Here is a 16,996-nt window from a genome sequence, read left to right on the forward strand (position 1 = left end):
GGGGTCCCTTACGGCCTCCACGATCGCACGTCGTCACCACACACGGCGCCTCCGCCCGAGCCTCCAAAGTCTCGCGCGGACGTGGCCTTTTCTACGGCGTCGTGACAGAGGCCGGTGCTCTCGCTCACGGGCACGTCCAGGCTGGTTCCTGCCGACTGAGCGGCGGCGGGTGCGGGTGCCGTGCTGGCGGGTCCTCGTCAACGGGCACAAGAGGAGAAGGCCGCGTGGGGGCGGGGACGCGCACCGAGAAGGCCAAGGAGAAGGCCGCGTGCAGGCCCAAGCCCCATGGTGCGGTCCAGCGAATTCCAGGACGGCCAGCAAGCGCCAGGACAGGTGTGGGTGGGTGCTCCCCTCCCTTGAGGGAGCACAGCCCCGTCATCACCTCGATTTCACGCCCGTGGGGGAGCCCTGCTGGCCGAAGCCGCCAGCCTGTGGTGTGGACGGCGACCCCGGGCGACGAGGACCTCGTTCCGTCATCCCAGGTTAGCTGTCCGAAGCTTCGTGTCCTCGTGTCCTCTGCTCCGTCAGCACATTAGCCGTCGCAACTGTTGACAGTCGTTGGGGCTTGGGGGCTGCTGCTGAGCTTGTTCTGGAAGGGGACCGTGTCGGCAGGTGCCCCTCAAATGTGGTGGTTGAGGACAGTTAAACGAGGGGACATGCAAAGGTGTGGGCGGGGGAGGGCCTAACGGGCGGTGAGGGGTGAGTCCCACCACAGGGTGACAGAGGGTGCCGGAACAGGCAGGGTGGGGGTGGTGCCCACGAGGTGCCTGCGTGCCGGGACCTGGGCCTGCCACGGACACGAGTGGCCACCGTCACCTTCAGAGCGGCAGGGGGCGGGGGGCATGTTTCCGATCGTCTGCTTCATCTATCCTCGGATGCCTGTTGGCCTCCCCCGACCAGAAGCTGGAGGCCAGGGAGGCCGCGGCCGCCATCTGCGAGGCTGGCCTCCCTGGATGCCGAGTGAGGTCCCGGGACACGGGGCGTGGGCAGTGTGTGCGGCTGGGGCCTGTGCAGTGGGGGCCGGCAGTTGGCAGCCTCCCCCAGCCACCTCTGGTCTGCCTGTCCCGGGTGTGCCCGGTTGGGACAGCCCCCTTTCAAGCCTGTTTGCATTTTGGTGGCACTTTTTTTTTAGGTGGGAAGTGGATGTTTCTTAATGCCAAGTTGTCATGTAGGTTCTCTGATGGCTCAAGGGTGAGGGGGCAGAGACGGAGGGAGGGCCACCTAAAATTAGGACAAGTCACGGGGGAAGGGCTGCCAGCGGAGAATACTGACTCGGGTAGAGGCGAGGATCACCGGCCACACGTGAGCTGGGTGCCACGCGGCGGAGAGGACAAGCTGCAGAAGGTTCCGGAACGATGACGCAGACTCAGCCCCGAGACAGAGGGGCCAGGGGTTTCCGAGCGTGTGAATCAGGGGGAGCAAAATAGCGTCCTCCTTGTGGGCTGGTGGGGCGGCGTAAGTGCGTCCACGTGTGGAGAAGCGCTCGTTGGCCAAAGCGCTGTGTCGATACGCGGCAGCCTTCAGGGAGACACCTGGCCAGCGTCAGTGGACCCAGTGGGCTGTGAGCCACCGCCTGCTCACCGTCAGCGTCGCCCCCAACACACGACTCCATTCCCTCCACCGGCAGCACGGGACCCGGGGCAGGAAGGGCAGATTGAAGAATAGGAATCGGACGCACCGATCGAGGGGGAAAGGGTGCAGCCTGGGCTTTGCCAAACTGCCGACTTTGTTCAGTGCTGGAACCATCCCCTGAGAGTCTCACGGACATGGTAGTTTTCTGCCGAGAGGAGGCGTGTGTCCTGAATATTCATGAGCAGGTGTGTGGGGGAGGGCCAGGGCCTTGAACCACCCCCAAGGCCAGGTCCGGTTTGATCGTTCCACTCTGGTTTTAGCCAAGACAGGTAGCAAACTCAAAGAGCTTTGGTTTGGGGGGATTGTCTTTCCTTTTTTTTTAAATTAAAAAAAATTTTTTTTAAGTGTATTTATTTATTTTGAGAGACAGAGCACGCAGGAGGGACAGAGAGAGGGAGAGAATCCCAAGCAGGCTCCGCACTGTCAGCACAGAGCCCGATGCGGGGTTTGAAGTCAGGAACCGTGAGATTGTGACCTGCGCAGAAATCAAGAGGTGGATGTTCAATCGACTGAGCCCCCCAGGCGCCTCTGGTTTGGGGGTATTGTCAAACCCCATGACCCCGTTCCCCTTCGTGAGCGCCGGGAACATTCCTCTGGCTCTCGCTGTATCTTGGGCTGTGTCTTCTCTCTGATTGTTCCTGGTCCCCTCTCTGTTTACGGCTTAACTTCACAACTTAAATGCAGCTTTCCTCCAAGTTCTATCTTCCCACCTTTTATCTTCTTTTCCAGGCTCCCTTCCTGCAGGGTCTGAGCTATGACTGTTTTTCTGACCCTCTCCTGGATGTCCTCATGCGCATCTCTCATCGGTGACGAAAACTGGCCACATCGAAACAACACCCGCTTTCCACCTCGCTGCTCTGTTTGCCGTGTTTACCTGCGTGGCTGCTGGGGGCCCCTACCCTGGCCGGATGCCCCGCCAGCTTCCAGCCCTTGCCCTCCATTCTCTCTGGACTCCGGTGCCTCTCGACGTCCGAATGATCGATTGCCAACCCTGTGCTTTCTTCCTGTGAGCCTCCCATCCCAGGGCCGTGGCTCTGCTCTAACTTCCACCCTGATTAACTCTACTCTGGGTATTTCAGGAGCTTCTGGGTGGGTCAGGTTTCCAGCCCATTTTCCCCGTTGTCACGCGGGTGTTCTTCTATGACACGGGTCAGATAGTGTCTGGTTCAAGCCCTGGTTGTGGCCTCAGGCCCTGGAGGATGTGGCCCCGACCTGCCTTTCCGGCCCCCTCGCCCACCGCGTCCGTCTCCTCCGGCTCCCCGCGCCGCCCCACCTGCCTTTCCTGCCTCCGTGTCCTTGCTCTGCCGTCTGAGGGACCCTCCTCGCTTCCACTCAGAGCCTCCTCCCCTGGAAGCTCTCCCTCCGCCACCTGGTTGGAACGCGTCGGTCCCCGCTTTGCCCTTCCGCATGGTTTTGCTTCCTCTTCTCCTAGGGAACCTCTTTCCCGTCTGCTTTGTATTATAGCCACTCGCTCTGTCTCCAGATCGGGAGCTGCGGGAGGACGGCCACGGAATCTTACTCACTTCTGTGGTCCCGTGGCTCCATCCACGGGACCGTGCGTGAAGCCCGGTGGGTTCTCCTCACCCGTCAGCTGGTGCACGACGACTGCCGAAGTCACACGCTGTGGGTAATCGTGGCCTTCAAGGCTGGCCTTGAAGATCGCAGCTTCAGAACCCCTGCCCTCTCGTCGCCGGGGACAGAGGCGCAGAAGAAGAAAATCCGGTTCCTGGAGGCACAGTGCAAATGCAGCTATGTTTCCATTCCGCGTGGCTCCCGTGGCTTTTGTCTCATGGCCTCGACTTGAAATTTCTGTTGGAAACTTGAAGTGCAACCCAAACTGTTCCTTCCGTGTCGCTTGGTAATATGGCTCTCTGAGCCCTCAGCTCCCGCTCGGGCATTTGCCCCGAAAAAAAGGAACAGTGCTGCCAAATGGGGCTAATTCCTCTCTACCGGCCCTGCGGGTGTCGTCGTGAGGAGGGCTTTAACCAGGCACTTGTAGACTCTCCGATACGTCAACAAGCTAAGCGTTGCGTTCATTTAAAACATGTGAATAAATGCAGCTGCATCTGGCCGTACGAACAATCAAAGGGAGACTGCGGTGCTAAACCAGGTGAGAAGAGGCTCTAAATCGAGAGAGACACCCAGCTTCAAGGATAATTTAAGGAGTATTAATAAACATATGTGGAAAACTCAGGCAGCAGAATTCATACCTCCAGCTTGCCTTTCTGTCGCCCTGCGAGCCAGCAAAACTCGTAATGACAGCTTTAGAACAACAAAGAGAGGACAGGCAGGTTACCAGAACCAATTAAGTGGCGAGAAAGGAAGTCACATGCGTTCGACACGCATGTTGGAATTCTCCGCTACTATACTTAAAATAATTATATAACTTCGTATGTCTCATTAGAAATTTTTTTAATTAAGAGTTAAGCTGTGTTCAGCTTCCAAAACCTGCGTTTCCAGCAGTCACCTTGGAAGTGTTTGTTTGAAGGCCTAACACACTTTCTCCTAAAAATACACGGGGCGCCTGGGTGGCTCAGTCGGTTAAGCGGCCGACTTCAGCTCAGGTCACGATCTCGCGGTCCGTGAGTTCGAGCCCCGCGTCGGGCTCTGGGCTGACGGCTCAGAGCCTGGAGCCTGTTTCAGATTCTGTGTCTCCCTCTCTCTCTGCCCCTCCCCCATTCATGCTCTGTCTCTCTCTGTCTCAAAAATAAATAAACGTTAAAAATAAATAAATAAATAAATAAAATAAAAATACAACTGGGTGCCCAGGCTGGCCCACTAACACCATTTAAACTTATAATATTGGGGCGCCTGGGTGGCTCAGTCGTTTGAGCATCCTACTTAGGCTCAGGTCACGATCTCATGGCTTGTGAGTTCGAGCCCCGCGTCGGGCTCTGTGCTGACAGCTCGGAACCTGGAACCTGCTTCAGATTCTGTGTTTCCCTCTCTCTCTGCCCCTCCCCCGCTCACACTCTGTCTCTTTCAAAAATAAATAAGCATTGAAAAATTTAAAAAAATAAATTAAAAACTGATAATATCAGTCGGTGCCAGGTTGTATGTCTGCAAGAAAAATTTGTAGCAAAATCCGTCTCCGTTGCAACATTAGCATGTAGGTAAGTGATTTAATCCGTCATCCGTGAAACTGATTATGGAAGGTTTTCATTTTTACTAAACAGTGACACCTATGGGGACGTAGGGCTAGTTAAGGAAGGATGATGGTATAGATCGGTGCTGGTGGTCCGCAGGGAAATGTGGGTCCTTAGGCATTCCGGGAGGTGATGGGATCTTCAGGACATGAGACCTGGCTTCCTAGTGTCAGGCCTGCCTTCCTCCTCAAGAGGGTGTGTCGCTGGCACTATTGTGCACTAACCACGCTGGGGTCGCTTTTCCTCGGCTCACACGTGGAAGAAACTGGAGGACTGGGGCGCCTGGGTGGCTCAGTCGGTTAAGCAGCCGGCTTCGGCTCAGGTCATGATCTCGCGTTCCGTGAGTTTGAGCCCTGTGTCGGGCTCTGTGCTGACAGCTCAGAGCCTGGAGCCTGTTTCGGATTCTGTGTCTCCCTCTCTCTGACCCTCCCCTGTTCATGCTCTGTCTCTCCCTGTCTCAAAAATAAGTAAATGTTAAAAAAAAAAATAAAAAATAAAAAAAAAGAAGAAACTGGAGGACAGAGGGAGTTTCCCTGAGGGAATTGAGGACAAGTTGCACGAGAGGAAAGCAGGAGACGAGGCTGTTGAATAGGGTGCGTGTGCGTACGAGAAATAAATTTGCCTGACTGGGAAAATGGGGCTGAGTCAGCAAAACCGCCCCATTTCCCCTTCAAGGAGAAGCAGCCGTTCACCAGATTTGAGCGTCTGGGCCGTTAGCAGGCGGGGCCGTGGCCTCTTGACTTCGGGAAGAAGCAGAAAGGACGCGGCGAGGAACTGACTGTTCTTTTTTTTTTTTTAATTTTTTTTTTTAACGTTTATTTATTTTTGAGACAGAGAGAGACAGAGCATGAACGGGGGAGGGGCAGAGAGAGAGGGAGACACAGAATCGGAAGCAGGCTCCAGGCTCTGAGCCATCAGCCCAGAGCCCGACGCGGGGCTCGAACTCACGGACCGTGAGATCGTGACCTGAGCCGAAGTCGGCCGCTTAACCGACTGAGCCACCAGGCGCCCCAGGAACTGACTGTTCTTTATGGGACGTGCTTCATAAATCGGTGCCTACTGTTCTCCCTCATACACAACTTTGGCTTTCACGATGATGATTTCTCTCTCTTCCATCCTCCATGCAGAGGGAACATCCGTATCCTATCTCGACACTGTTTGTCTCTCTCCGTCTCCACCACCGTCACCTCTGGATCCAGCCTGGTGCCACCATGCAGACGAAACTTCCGTCACACCTGTCTCCAGCCAAAGGTTTGGCGGTTTCCCGTCTCGTTGTAAGCGGGAGCTTTGTGCCGAGCGTTCGAGGCCCCCGCCGCATTCTGGGCTCCTATTTCTAGGCCATAGGAGCCTAGAAAGGTGTGCCACGCTTAGGGCTCTTGGTGGAAAAGTACAGAAACCATTCCCGGTGAACCTGGGCAGAAACACTTTGTTACGAGGGCATTTTGTAGCTCCCAGAATGACCGGGAAGGCCACGGAACCAGGCTTGGACATGGACAGGACCCAGGGCACTAGGTGTCTGCCCGGGGGCCATCTTGTTGGAACGCCACCATAGATGCTTGCTGTCCACCCCTCCACATAGCAGCTGCGATCGATGATCTTTGTAAAACTTAACTCTGACTGTGAAACTCCCCTGCTGCTACGTCGTAAGGAATTTCTTTGGTCTCTGTCCCAGGTTCCTAGCGTGGAGCTTCTAAAACCCACCAGATTTCCCAAGTGATGGGAGTGCCACTGTTTCATGGTGGTTCTTGATGGTTTATGCTGACGAGATAGCCCACCCCAGAAACACCAAGCCTGTGGTCAGTCGGGCTGTGAGCACGTGGTGCCAGCCTGCCCTCGGGGGAGGAGAGGCTGTTGAAGGTGCAGTCCAGGGGCGCCTGGGGGGCTCAGTCCGTTGACCGTCCGACTTCGGCTCAGGTCACGATCTCGTGCTCCATGAGTTCAAGCCCCGCGTCGGGCTCTGTGCTGACAGCTCAGAGCCTGGAGCCTGTTTCGGATTCTGTGTCTCCCTCTCTCTCTTCTTCTCCCCCCTCTGTGTTCTATCAAAAATAAATAAACATGGGGCGCCTGGGTGGCTCAGTCGGTTAAGCGTCTGACTTCGGCTCAGGTCATGATCTTGCGGTCCGTGAGTTCGAGCCCCGCATCGAGCTCTGTGATGACAGCTCAGAGCCTGGAGCCTGTTTCAGATTCTGTGTCTCCCTCTCTCTGACCCTCCCCGTTCATGCTCTGTCTCTCTCTGTCTCAAAAATAAATAAACGTTAAAAAAATTAAAAAAACAAAAAAGGTGCAGTCCAACCACGTGGCCCACGATTCAGCCCGCCAGTCTCTCCGTGGTGACCAAACCCCACAGATACTCTGGGCACTGAGGCCGGAGGGAGCTGCCCCGGTTGGTGACACACCCTGGGTCCCTGGAGGTCCCTGGGGGAGGCGATGGAGGCTCTGCCTTTGGGCCTCCCCCAGACCTGGCTTTATGTGTCTCTCCATCTGGCCGGTCCTGATTCGAATCCAGCTCTAACCACAGGCACTGCGCTTCCCTGGGGGCTGTGAGTCACCCTAGTGAGGAGGCCATAGCAACCCCTGCATTTTTAGCCACTTGGTCAGACGTGTGGGCGGCCTCAGGACCCTGAGCTCATAGCTGGCATTGAAGCAGTGACTGCCTTCTTGGGGGCTGTGCCCTTGATCCAGGGGGCTCTGCGCTGCCTCTGGGTGGTCAGTGTCAGAACCCCAGGAAACCGCCTGCTTTTCGTCTTCAACTGGATTTTATTAAACCAGAAGAAAGTGAGTTCTCATCCTGGCTGGGCCAGACGTGACCCCCCTGTCTCTCTGTCTCTGTCTCTACGTCCCTCTGAGCTCCTCCTTGTTTGCCGTGCTCCAGACACGCCGGCCTTTCCCCGTCCCTCACGCTCGCCATGCTGGCTCCCTTTCTGGGCCTCGCACCTGCCGTTCCCTCTGCCTGGAATGCCTTTCCTCAGATCTGTGCCTGGACCTTCCTGGGGCTGGAAGGGCCGTTGGTCCTGTGTGCCACGTGCGTCCTGTGCACCTCCAGACCCACCACCTGGAGATGCAGCTGGGTTGCTTGCTTGGTTATAGATCACAGGACAGGACTCAAAAGAGACGCGGTGGGTCTGTTACTGATAATTCTGCAGTCTGCCCGATCAGGTGTGAGGTCTGACCTCTAGTAGGTGGCTCTGGGGCTGTGAGAGACAAGAGGTTCTCTTTCACGGTCGTCGAAGCTTTATGGGTCTCGAGCCTTGCAGCCGCTAGCGTCCCTTCCGGTGACCCATCCAGACGCCCACGTTTGAGTCCGTTCGTGGGGCTGTGTCAGGAGCTGAGCGTTAGTGCTGTCGGGGAGCAAAAGTTCCTCTAGGGCTTTAAACAGAGGGAATTTAACGCAGGAATTTGGTAATGGAGGTCTCGCAAGAGCGGCCGAGCAGAAAGGGGAAGGCGAACGACTCAAAGGCCGGCTGCTTTAGGAAGCCCGGCCACCTCCGGGGGCTGGATGCACAGAAGAGAGCGTGGTGTTGCCCTGAGCCCACGGCCGCCACAGCAGCAGCGACCGCATCTCCCTGCCTCCCACTTCCCACCTCGCCGTGCAGAACCCGCTGGCAAGGGAGTCTGGGAAACGCAGTGTTCAATCTTCCAGCCCTGGGGTGGGGAGGGGGCGGAACTGTGGGCACAGACTCTGCCCTTCCCCCCGCTCCCCCCCAGGCAAGCCTTCCCTGCCCTCCCAGACCAGAGCAGATCACACTGGGCTCCCTCTTAGAGCTTTCTGGACCTAGACCCTCACAGATCTTCCTGCAGCTTGTTCCAGGGTATTATGTTTATATGCACACACAACGTGCATGTGTATGTGTACACTACACGTGTATTTATATCAGTTTCTGTTTTCCCTGCTAGAAGTTTCTAGAAGGCAGGGCCTGGGTGGGTTTTGCTCTTCGGTGTCCACGGCACCTGCACAGAGCGGACACTCACAAACGTTTGTGGGACGCACGCGGAGCTGCGAGCATCCCACTTACTTCACCAGGCCTCGCCTCTGGTCTGGACTCGGGCGCCTTTCCCCTAACTCTCAGGAAACCTTAGGGTCAGCAGAAGCCTTAGCTCTGACAAATAAATGTATTTGAGTCCGTGACACTGTCTCATTGTCTGCCGGTGATCCTCACGGGGCATCTTTCCTAAAGAGACGGTGATGGGGCACGTTTGACGCAGGGCTCTGGACGGAGACATGTTTTTTTTTTAGCAACAAGGACTGTGACAATCATAAGCCAGAACTAAGACATTCAGCCCCTTAACTGGACCGTTGAAGGATGGTCGATGACCACAGGATGGGTGAGTACCCAGGGGCTACCTGTGTTCACACTTTCAAGGTTGTCTCCATACTGGAGGCCGAATGAACAAAAGGATGTCAAAATTCAAAACAGCGATATTTCCTAACAATTGGAGATATTTCAGCTTCTCTGGCAATTTGATAAATGACCAGGGAGGAACAGAGAGGGCCCCCGGCTCTGAATTGGTCTGGAAACAGTGCCAGAGTTTTCAATGTGAAGAAATTCTCTTTTTGCCCCTCTCTTTCCTGGGCTTTGCCTGGTAACTACACCATAAATATCCCAAAGGAGGCAGTGCTGAGAGTGACATAGACACCTGTCACCCACCGGGCTCCAGGGCCTGGAGGGCAGAGCGTCTCGTCTCCTCTGGCCCCTCTGACTGATGTTGATTCTGACCGAAGTGTATTAGAACTTACATTAGTGTTTCATGGTCATAATGTATTTGGTTAATGATTGTTCATTTTAGTTGTCACTTTACAGATTTATTATTAATTGCTGAGAAGTCAGAAGTCCCCAAAGAATTGCTTTTTCTTTCCCTGTTATTTGTATAGTGTTCTTATTAAAGGAAAACTTTTGGTTAGGAAATGCCAATGTTTCTCAGACCATAGTCTGAGGGAGCTACAAGACCTCGACACCATTCTCTGGCACGAGCTGGGAGATTATATGTGGGGAAGGATTCTGAGGGTTCTAGATCAGTGCGCATGGGAAAGGATTCTGTGGGTTCTAGATCAGTTCATGTGGGGGAGGATCCTGAGGGTTCTAGACCAGTGTATGTGGGGGAAGATTCTGAGAGAGGGTGCTGGACTGGATCAGTAGATCCTGAGGATCCTGAGGGTTTCAGATCAGTGTAGATCCTGAGGATCCTGAGGGTTTCAGATCAGTGTCCATGGGGGGAAGATCTTGAGGGTTCTAGATCAGTGTATGTGGGGGAAGATTCTGAGAGAGGGTGCTGGATCAGTAGATCAGTGTCCATGGGGGGGAGATTCTGAGAGTTCTGGGATTCTAAATCAGTGTACGGGGGGGGGGGGTCCTGAGCATTCTAGATCAGCATACATGGGGGGTTCTGAGGGTTCTAGATCAGTACATGTGGGGGAAGATCCTGAGGGTTCTAGATCAGTGTACATGGGGGAAGATCCTGAGGGTTCTAGATCAGTGTACATGGGGGAGAATTTGGAGGGTTCTAGATCAGTTCGTGTGGGGGAGGATCCTGAGGGTTCCAGATCTGTGTACATGGGGGGAGGATTCTGAAGCTTCTGGATCAGTGTATGTGGGGGAAGATTCTGAGAGAGGGTGCTGGATCAGTAGATCAGTGTCCATGGGGGGGAGATTCTGAGAGTTCTGGGATTCTAGATCAGTGTACAGGGGGGTCCTGAGCATTCTAGATCAGTGCACATGGGGGAGGGTTATAGATCCATGTATGTGGGGGGATTCTGAGAAAGGGTTCCAGATCAGTAGATGAGTGTCCTGAGGTTTCTAGATCAGTGTACATGGGGGGAAGATCCTGAGGGTTCTAGATCAGTGTACGTGGGGGAGAATTCTGAGCGTTCTGGGATTGTAGATCAGTGTATGTGGGAAAGTGTTCTGAGGATTCTAGATCAGGAGAGGACGTAAAGTTGGATGATGGAAGCATATCAATATGGGACTACGCTTTCATGATACAGGATTTAATATCCTTGAAAAGATCCTGGGAGATGGTTCTAATATACTGCAAAGATGGCTCTTAGAAGCCTGGAAAAAACAATGGTTCATGCTAACGGAGGTAGAAATGTCAAATGCTGTGGCAGTGAAAGAAGGAATCATAAGTCTCAGAGAAGTGGGTATGCTAGAGTGGAAATCTTATCTAAAGGTTTTCCGGAAAGCTCACCAATGACTGTGTTTGGTGGGCAGGTCTGACAACGCTCTGTTTTCCAAAGTAATAAGGTACATGCTGAAGAAAGGAACACCAGCATCCTTGGGAAGCTCAGTGGTGACTCTACAGTCCAGGGCTGCTCTCGGGAGACACTGTGACAGAACCAGGTTCTCTTACAGAAGTGGAAATTATAGATTCCCCAAAGAATTAAGGCCAGGTGGTGGCACATATGTGTCAGAAGCAAAATGGAGCATGATTATTATTATAGCGAGAGGCAAGGTCAGAGTGATAGCCATAGGACCAGACTCTCGGGGACCAATGGGGATGGTCAGAACACGGTCAGAACACGGTATCCCTAGGGGCCACGAGGGATAAGTGCCATGGGTATTGCTCAGATATGCAATCAAAACAATCAAGGATGGAGGGCCAGGAGGCTGAGGGCAACTGTCACAATTTAAAAAGTAATTTTTTGACTAGTTTCCAGACATGAGACAGTTTTCGGACCCAAAACCGACTACAGAAGAGGCCAAGTCTCCATGGTCTCTGCCATAGAAGGACCCCACAGCTCCACAGCAAGGGGGTATGATAACCATTCCCCCCATCCCTATTGTCATTTACTTGGGTAGCTGGGTTTACTGACGAAAAGGGAATGTTCCGACATTTCAGTGAACGCTCTATATAGGGTCAGAGTTGAAATCGATTCCCAAAGTGTTATCAGGGCTTTCTGTAAGATTAGGGAGGCAAATGGAAGCCAGGTAATAAATGTCGTCCTGGATTCGGTATGGTTTACAGCACCTACGACGGAAATGCACCAATCAACCAATTAGGCAGAATGGCTTGACCAGTGATGTAGGCTAGCCTTTCTCACTGGTCACTCTGGTGCTAGTGAGACAGCTGTATGGATGGAGTAGTCTTGTTGGCGGGGGAGGCTTCGTGGACACAGCAGTGGGGACTCTGACTCGACAAGGCTGCTACGTATACTGCTGCTGCTGGACGCCCATCTTCTGGTAATAGGGATCAGTGCTACGCTCCCAATACGTCATCATCTCTTGAGAAGACGGACCAACCACTTGGTGTCAAGTTGATCGCACTAAACCTGTTCCCCTTGGAAGGCAGAGTGATTCATCTTACCTGCAGTAGACCTGTATTACAGGTATGAGTTTGTCTTTCCTGACTTTAGGGTCTCAGCCAGCACCGCCACCTGAGGGACTCAGTGTTTGACCCACCAACATGGGATCCCATGTAACATCTCAGTGCGTCAAGTAACCCATGGAACAGCACACGAGATGGAACAGTGGGGATGTGATTATGGGGTCCACTTGACCCATCACACTCTCCATCACTCAGAAGGTGCCGGACAGAGGGAGAAATGGAGTCCTCTTTTGAAGGCAAAACTGAGGCATCAGATTGGAGACGGTGCCCTGAGAGGGTGGGACGCCTTCTCCAGAAGGCGACATACACCTTAAAGGAATAGCCATTGTATGTCATGTCTCCAGTAGGTACCATGTATTATATGGGCCTGGACACGAAGGAGTGAAGGCAGGACTGGCTCCACCTTCCGTCACTTTCCAAGATGTACTGTTTAAACCATTTGCAGATAATGTGATTATAAATACAGTTGGCTTTAAATCTACCATCTTGTCTTCTGTTTGCTCCATCTGTGTTTTGTCCCTCCTTTCCTCTTTTTTCTGCATTTTTGGAGATCAACTGAGTACTATTTATGATTCCATTCTATTTACTTTGTTGGCTTATTGGCTTTAACACTTGGTCTTTTATTTTAGTGTTTGCTTTTGGGTTATAGTCTACATCTTCAACTTGTCACAGGTAATACCATGCCAGTCAGATATCACAAACAACTTATAATAGTATATTTCCAACCTGCCCTCATCCTTTGTGTGATCTTGTTGTAACATATTTTATTTGTATATGTGCTATAAACGTCAGAATACATTATTACTATTGCTTTAAATTGTCAGCTAGCTCATAAAAAGATTTCAATAATAATAAGTAGAACATTTTATATTTACTGTGGGAAGCAGGATTCACACAAGGTCTCCAGGAGTCATGCCCTAGTGTACATTATGCCTTGTAATATTCTCCTCCCCTTGAGTGTGGGTGAGGTTTGTGAATATGATGAGATCTCTCTGTGATGAGGTTACTAATGAGTTGGCCTTGAGTTAACCAAGACAGAGTATCCTGGTAGGTCTAACCTAATCAGGCAAGCCCTTTGAAAGACGGTTTGGAGGTCAGAGGCTCAAAGTGGGAAGTGCGGGAGATTTTCCTGCTGACCTGGAAAGGGCATACAACCATGTCGTGAATTGTCCGTGGAGGGGCCACAGGGCCAGGACCCACGGGCAGCCGCTTGGAGCTGCAAGTGATCTTCGGCTGACAGCTAGAAAGAAAAAGGGACTTCAGGTTTACGACCTTGATTTTAGTTTAGTGAGACCATGAGTAGAGGACCCTGCTAACCTGAACCCAGACTCCCGACATATGGGAGCTGTGAGATAATAAATAGGTGTTGTTTTAAGCCACTAAATTTGTGGTAACTTGTTATGTGACAAGAGACAAGCAGTACATTTACCTGCATGGTCACCTTGCTGGTTCTTTTCCTTCTGCCTGAAGGACTTCCTTTAACATTTCTTGAGGGGTTTGCTGATGATGAATTCATTCACATCCCTGAGATAGAATTGAAGGGTCTGACCAGCTTTGTGCTGTTGACTTTGGGGCTTACCCTAGGGGGATGAATTTGTCAACCTTTGTAGGTATGCATAAGTCTTTATTTCATGTTCATTTTTGGAAATCTATTTTGGTTGGGTATAGAAGTCAGGGTTAACGTGTTTTCCGGTACTGAAAACATTTTGCTCCACTGTCTTCTAGCTTCTGTTGTTTCCAGAGAGAAGTCTGCTGCCATTCTCTCTTCTGATGTGTGTTGTGTGTTTTCCTCCTCTGGCTGCTTTTAAGACTTTATCACTGGTTATGAGCCATTTGATTTTTGATGTATTTGTGTAGTTTTCTTTATGTTTTGTGTGCTTGGTGTTCATTGGGTTTCTTGCATCTGTGGGGTCTATAAAGTTTTAAACAAATTGGGAAAAATTTCTTTAGGGGTGCCTGGGTGGCTCAGTCGGTTGAGATCCAACTTTGGCTCAGGTCATGATCTCACAGTTCATGAGTTTGAGCCTCACGTCGGGCTCTGTGCTGACAGCTCGGAGCCTGGAGCCTGCTTCAGATTCTGTGTCTCCCTCTCTCTCTACCCCTCCCCTGCTTGTGCTCTGTCTCTCTCTCTCTCAAAAATAAACATTAACAAATAAAATAAAATAAAATAAAATAAAATAAAATAAAATAAAATACTTTTTCTGTGCCTCACTCTCCTTTCTTTTGGATTCTAATTGTTTGGCTGCTCAAAGTTATAGTACAGGTACTATTGCTATGTATTTATGTTCACAAATCTTTTCCTCTGCAATTTGTACCTACTGTAAGTCCATCCAGGATACTTTTAATCTTAGACATTGTAGTTTTCATTTATAGACCTTCAGTTAGAATCTTTTTAATATCTTCTGTATTTGTACTTAGTATATACAATATTTCTGCTAGCTTTTTCATCATATGAAATACAGTTAGAAAACTGTTTTTATAGCCATGTCCACGAATTCTATCATTTTTGTGATTACTGGATCAGTTTCAGTTGATAGATTTTTTTCTCCATGTTATAGATTATATTTTCCTCCTTTTTGCATACCCTGTATTTTTTGATTGGATGCCAGACAGTTAATTTTACCTTGTTTGGTCCTGGGTGCTCTTGTATTTCCTCTAAATATTATTGAACTTTATTTGGGGATGTGCTTAAGTTACTAGTTTGATACGTTTCCATCTTGTTTTTAATATTTGTTAGGTGAGAGCAGAGCAGCAGTTAATCTGTGGATAATTTTCCCCAAGTACTGGCACAGACCTTCTGTATACTCTGCTGAGTTTCTGTGAATTATGAGAGTTTTCACTCTGCCTAGTAAGAAGAGGAACTCTTTCTGTCATTGTGAAACCCCCAGGAATTGTTCTTTCTAAGACTTTCTTGTGATTCTTTCCCCAGCCTTAGTTTCCTCACACATAGAAGCTGGTCAGCATTTGGCTGACAAATAGAGGAGGAATTTCTGCAGATCTCTTAAGTTCTTTCTGTGAACAGCTCTCTCTTCTTTGGTACTTTGTCCTGGGAACACTAGCTGTCTTGGCTCTCCTGTGTTCCCGTATCTGTGTCCTCCATTCAGGGAGACCATGGGGCTCTGCCTGGGTCCCCCTTGCTCCTCTCTGAGCCATAGCCTGGAAACTCTCTCAAGACAGTAAGGGGGCCAATGTCGGACTTACGTTTGTGTTCTGCCTCTCAGAGATCACCATCCTTCATTGCTGCCTTCCATCCTGTGTCTTGAAAACCATAGTTTTATATATAGTTTGTCTGTTTTCTTAGTTGGTTCAAGCAGGAGGTAAATCTGGGCTCTGTTTCTCCATCTTACCTAGAAGTCAGCCTATAGTTTCCATTTTTTCTTTAATGTTTATTTTGTTTTATTTTTAAGAGAGAGAGAGAGAGAGAGAGAGAGAGAGAGAGAGAGAGGCAGAGAGAGGGAGACACAGAATCCAAAGCAGGCTCGGACTCTGAGCCATTAGCACAGACCCCAAGCCATTAGCACAGACCCTGTTGTGGGGCTCGAACTCACAGACCAGGAGATCATGACCTGAGCCACCCAGGCACCCCTCGTTTTTTCTTTAAATAATATATTAAACTTACATTTCCTAATACATCAATTTTCATAAATAAATCTGTGTCTTGACTCTCCCTGTGAATTGTGGAAAGAAATACAACAGCACCTCCCTTTTCAATCTCCTGGTTTTGACAAGATGTGAAAATTTCCCCCAATATATTATCATCAGATTATTATTATTATAAAATTGATTTAACTCTTCTTCCACGATTTATAATGATTTTATCATGTATGGTAACTGTAGTTACCACTTATTAGGATTTATTTCTATGTTTAACTGAATTCAAATCACCATTAGTTTTTTTTTTTTTTTAATACCTTGGCTTCTCCACGCATGAATTCATTATTTCAATTCTTCTTTTCATTGTGGAGTCCACTGTTGAAGGCAGAGTGCTTGTGCTGTGCACCATGGTGACTTTGCATTGATTTGTAATCTCAGCTTTCTTAGGGTCACCCAGAATGGACCAGTCTCTCCAGGGAGGGTTCGTTTTGTCCAATGTCACAAGAGATTTGTAAGGAATGTAATATGCTTTGTTGTTCCTTTATAATGAAAAATGAAAAGACCAAGATACTTGTGTTCTTTGGTCAGTGTATTGTGTCTCAGTAGGAAACTTACGCAGCAGGTCAAAGTGCAAAGCTTCTGTGCACCTTTCATAGCAAGGTGGTTGTGGGGAGTGAATTGTACCTCTTTTTTTTTTTTTTTTACTATTTTTTAAAACTCAAGTACAATCAACATACAGTGTTATATTACTTTCAGGGGTACAAAATAGTGATTCAATAATTATTTTTTTAAAAAAATGTTATTTAGGGGTGCCTGGGTGGGTCAGCCGGTTAAGTGTCTGACTTCGGCTCAGGTCATGATCTCGCAGTTTGTGAGTTCGAGCCCTCCATCGGGCTCTGTGCTGACAGCTGGGAGCCCGGGGCCTGCTTCAGATTCTGTGTCTCCCTCTCTCTGCCCCTCCCCTGCTTGTGCTCTCTCTCTCTGTCTCAAAAATAAAATTTAAAAAAACATTTTAAAAATTAAATTTTTTGGAATATTTTGATTTATTTATTTTGAGTGAGAGAGCGAGAGAGCGAGCATGAGTGGCGGGAAGGGCAGAGGGAGAGGGAGAGAGAGAATCCCAAGCAGGCTTCATGCTCAACGTGGAGCCCAAAGTGGGGCTTGATCTCACATGATCACGAGATCATGACCTGAGCCGAAATCGTGAGTCAGACGCTTAGCTTACCAAGCCCCTTAGGCACCCGTGATTCACCAATTCTATACATCACCCGATGCTCATCCGGATAAGGGTACTCTTAATCCCT

At 50.3% G+C, this 16,996-nt stretch overlaps 1 protein-coding gene across 1 annotated transcript in view; it reads left to right on the top strand.

Annotated features, from left to right (window-relative positions):
* CNIH3 (cornichon family AMPA receptor auxiliary protein 3) overlaps positions 1-16,996 on the top strand; it is a 220,236-nt gene that overhangs the window by 32,161 nt on the left and 171,079 nt on the right. Inside the window, exon 3 of the mRNA XM_045048401.1 lies at positions 5,906-6,029. The gene's annotated coding sequence lies outside the window, so the exon portion shown is untranslated. The remainder of the gene's footprint in view (positions 1-5,905; positions 6,030-16,996) is intronic.

Source organism: Felis catus, chromosome F1, assembly GCF_018350175.1.
Source record: "Felis catus isolate Fca126 chromosome F1, F.catus_Fca126_mat1.0, whole genome shotgun sequence".
NCBI lineage: Eukaryota > Metazoa > Chordata > Mammalia > Carnivora > Felidae > Felis > Felis catus.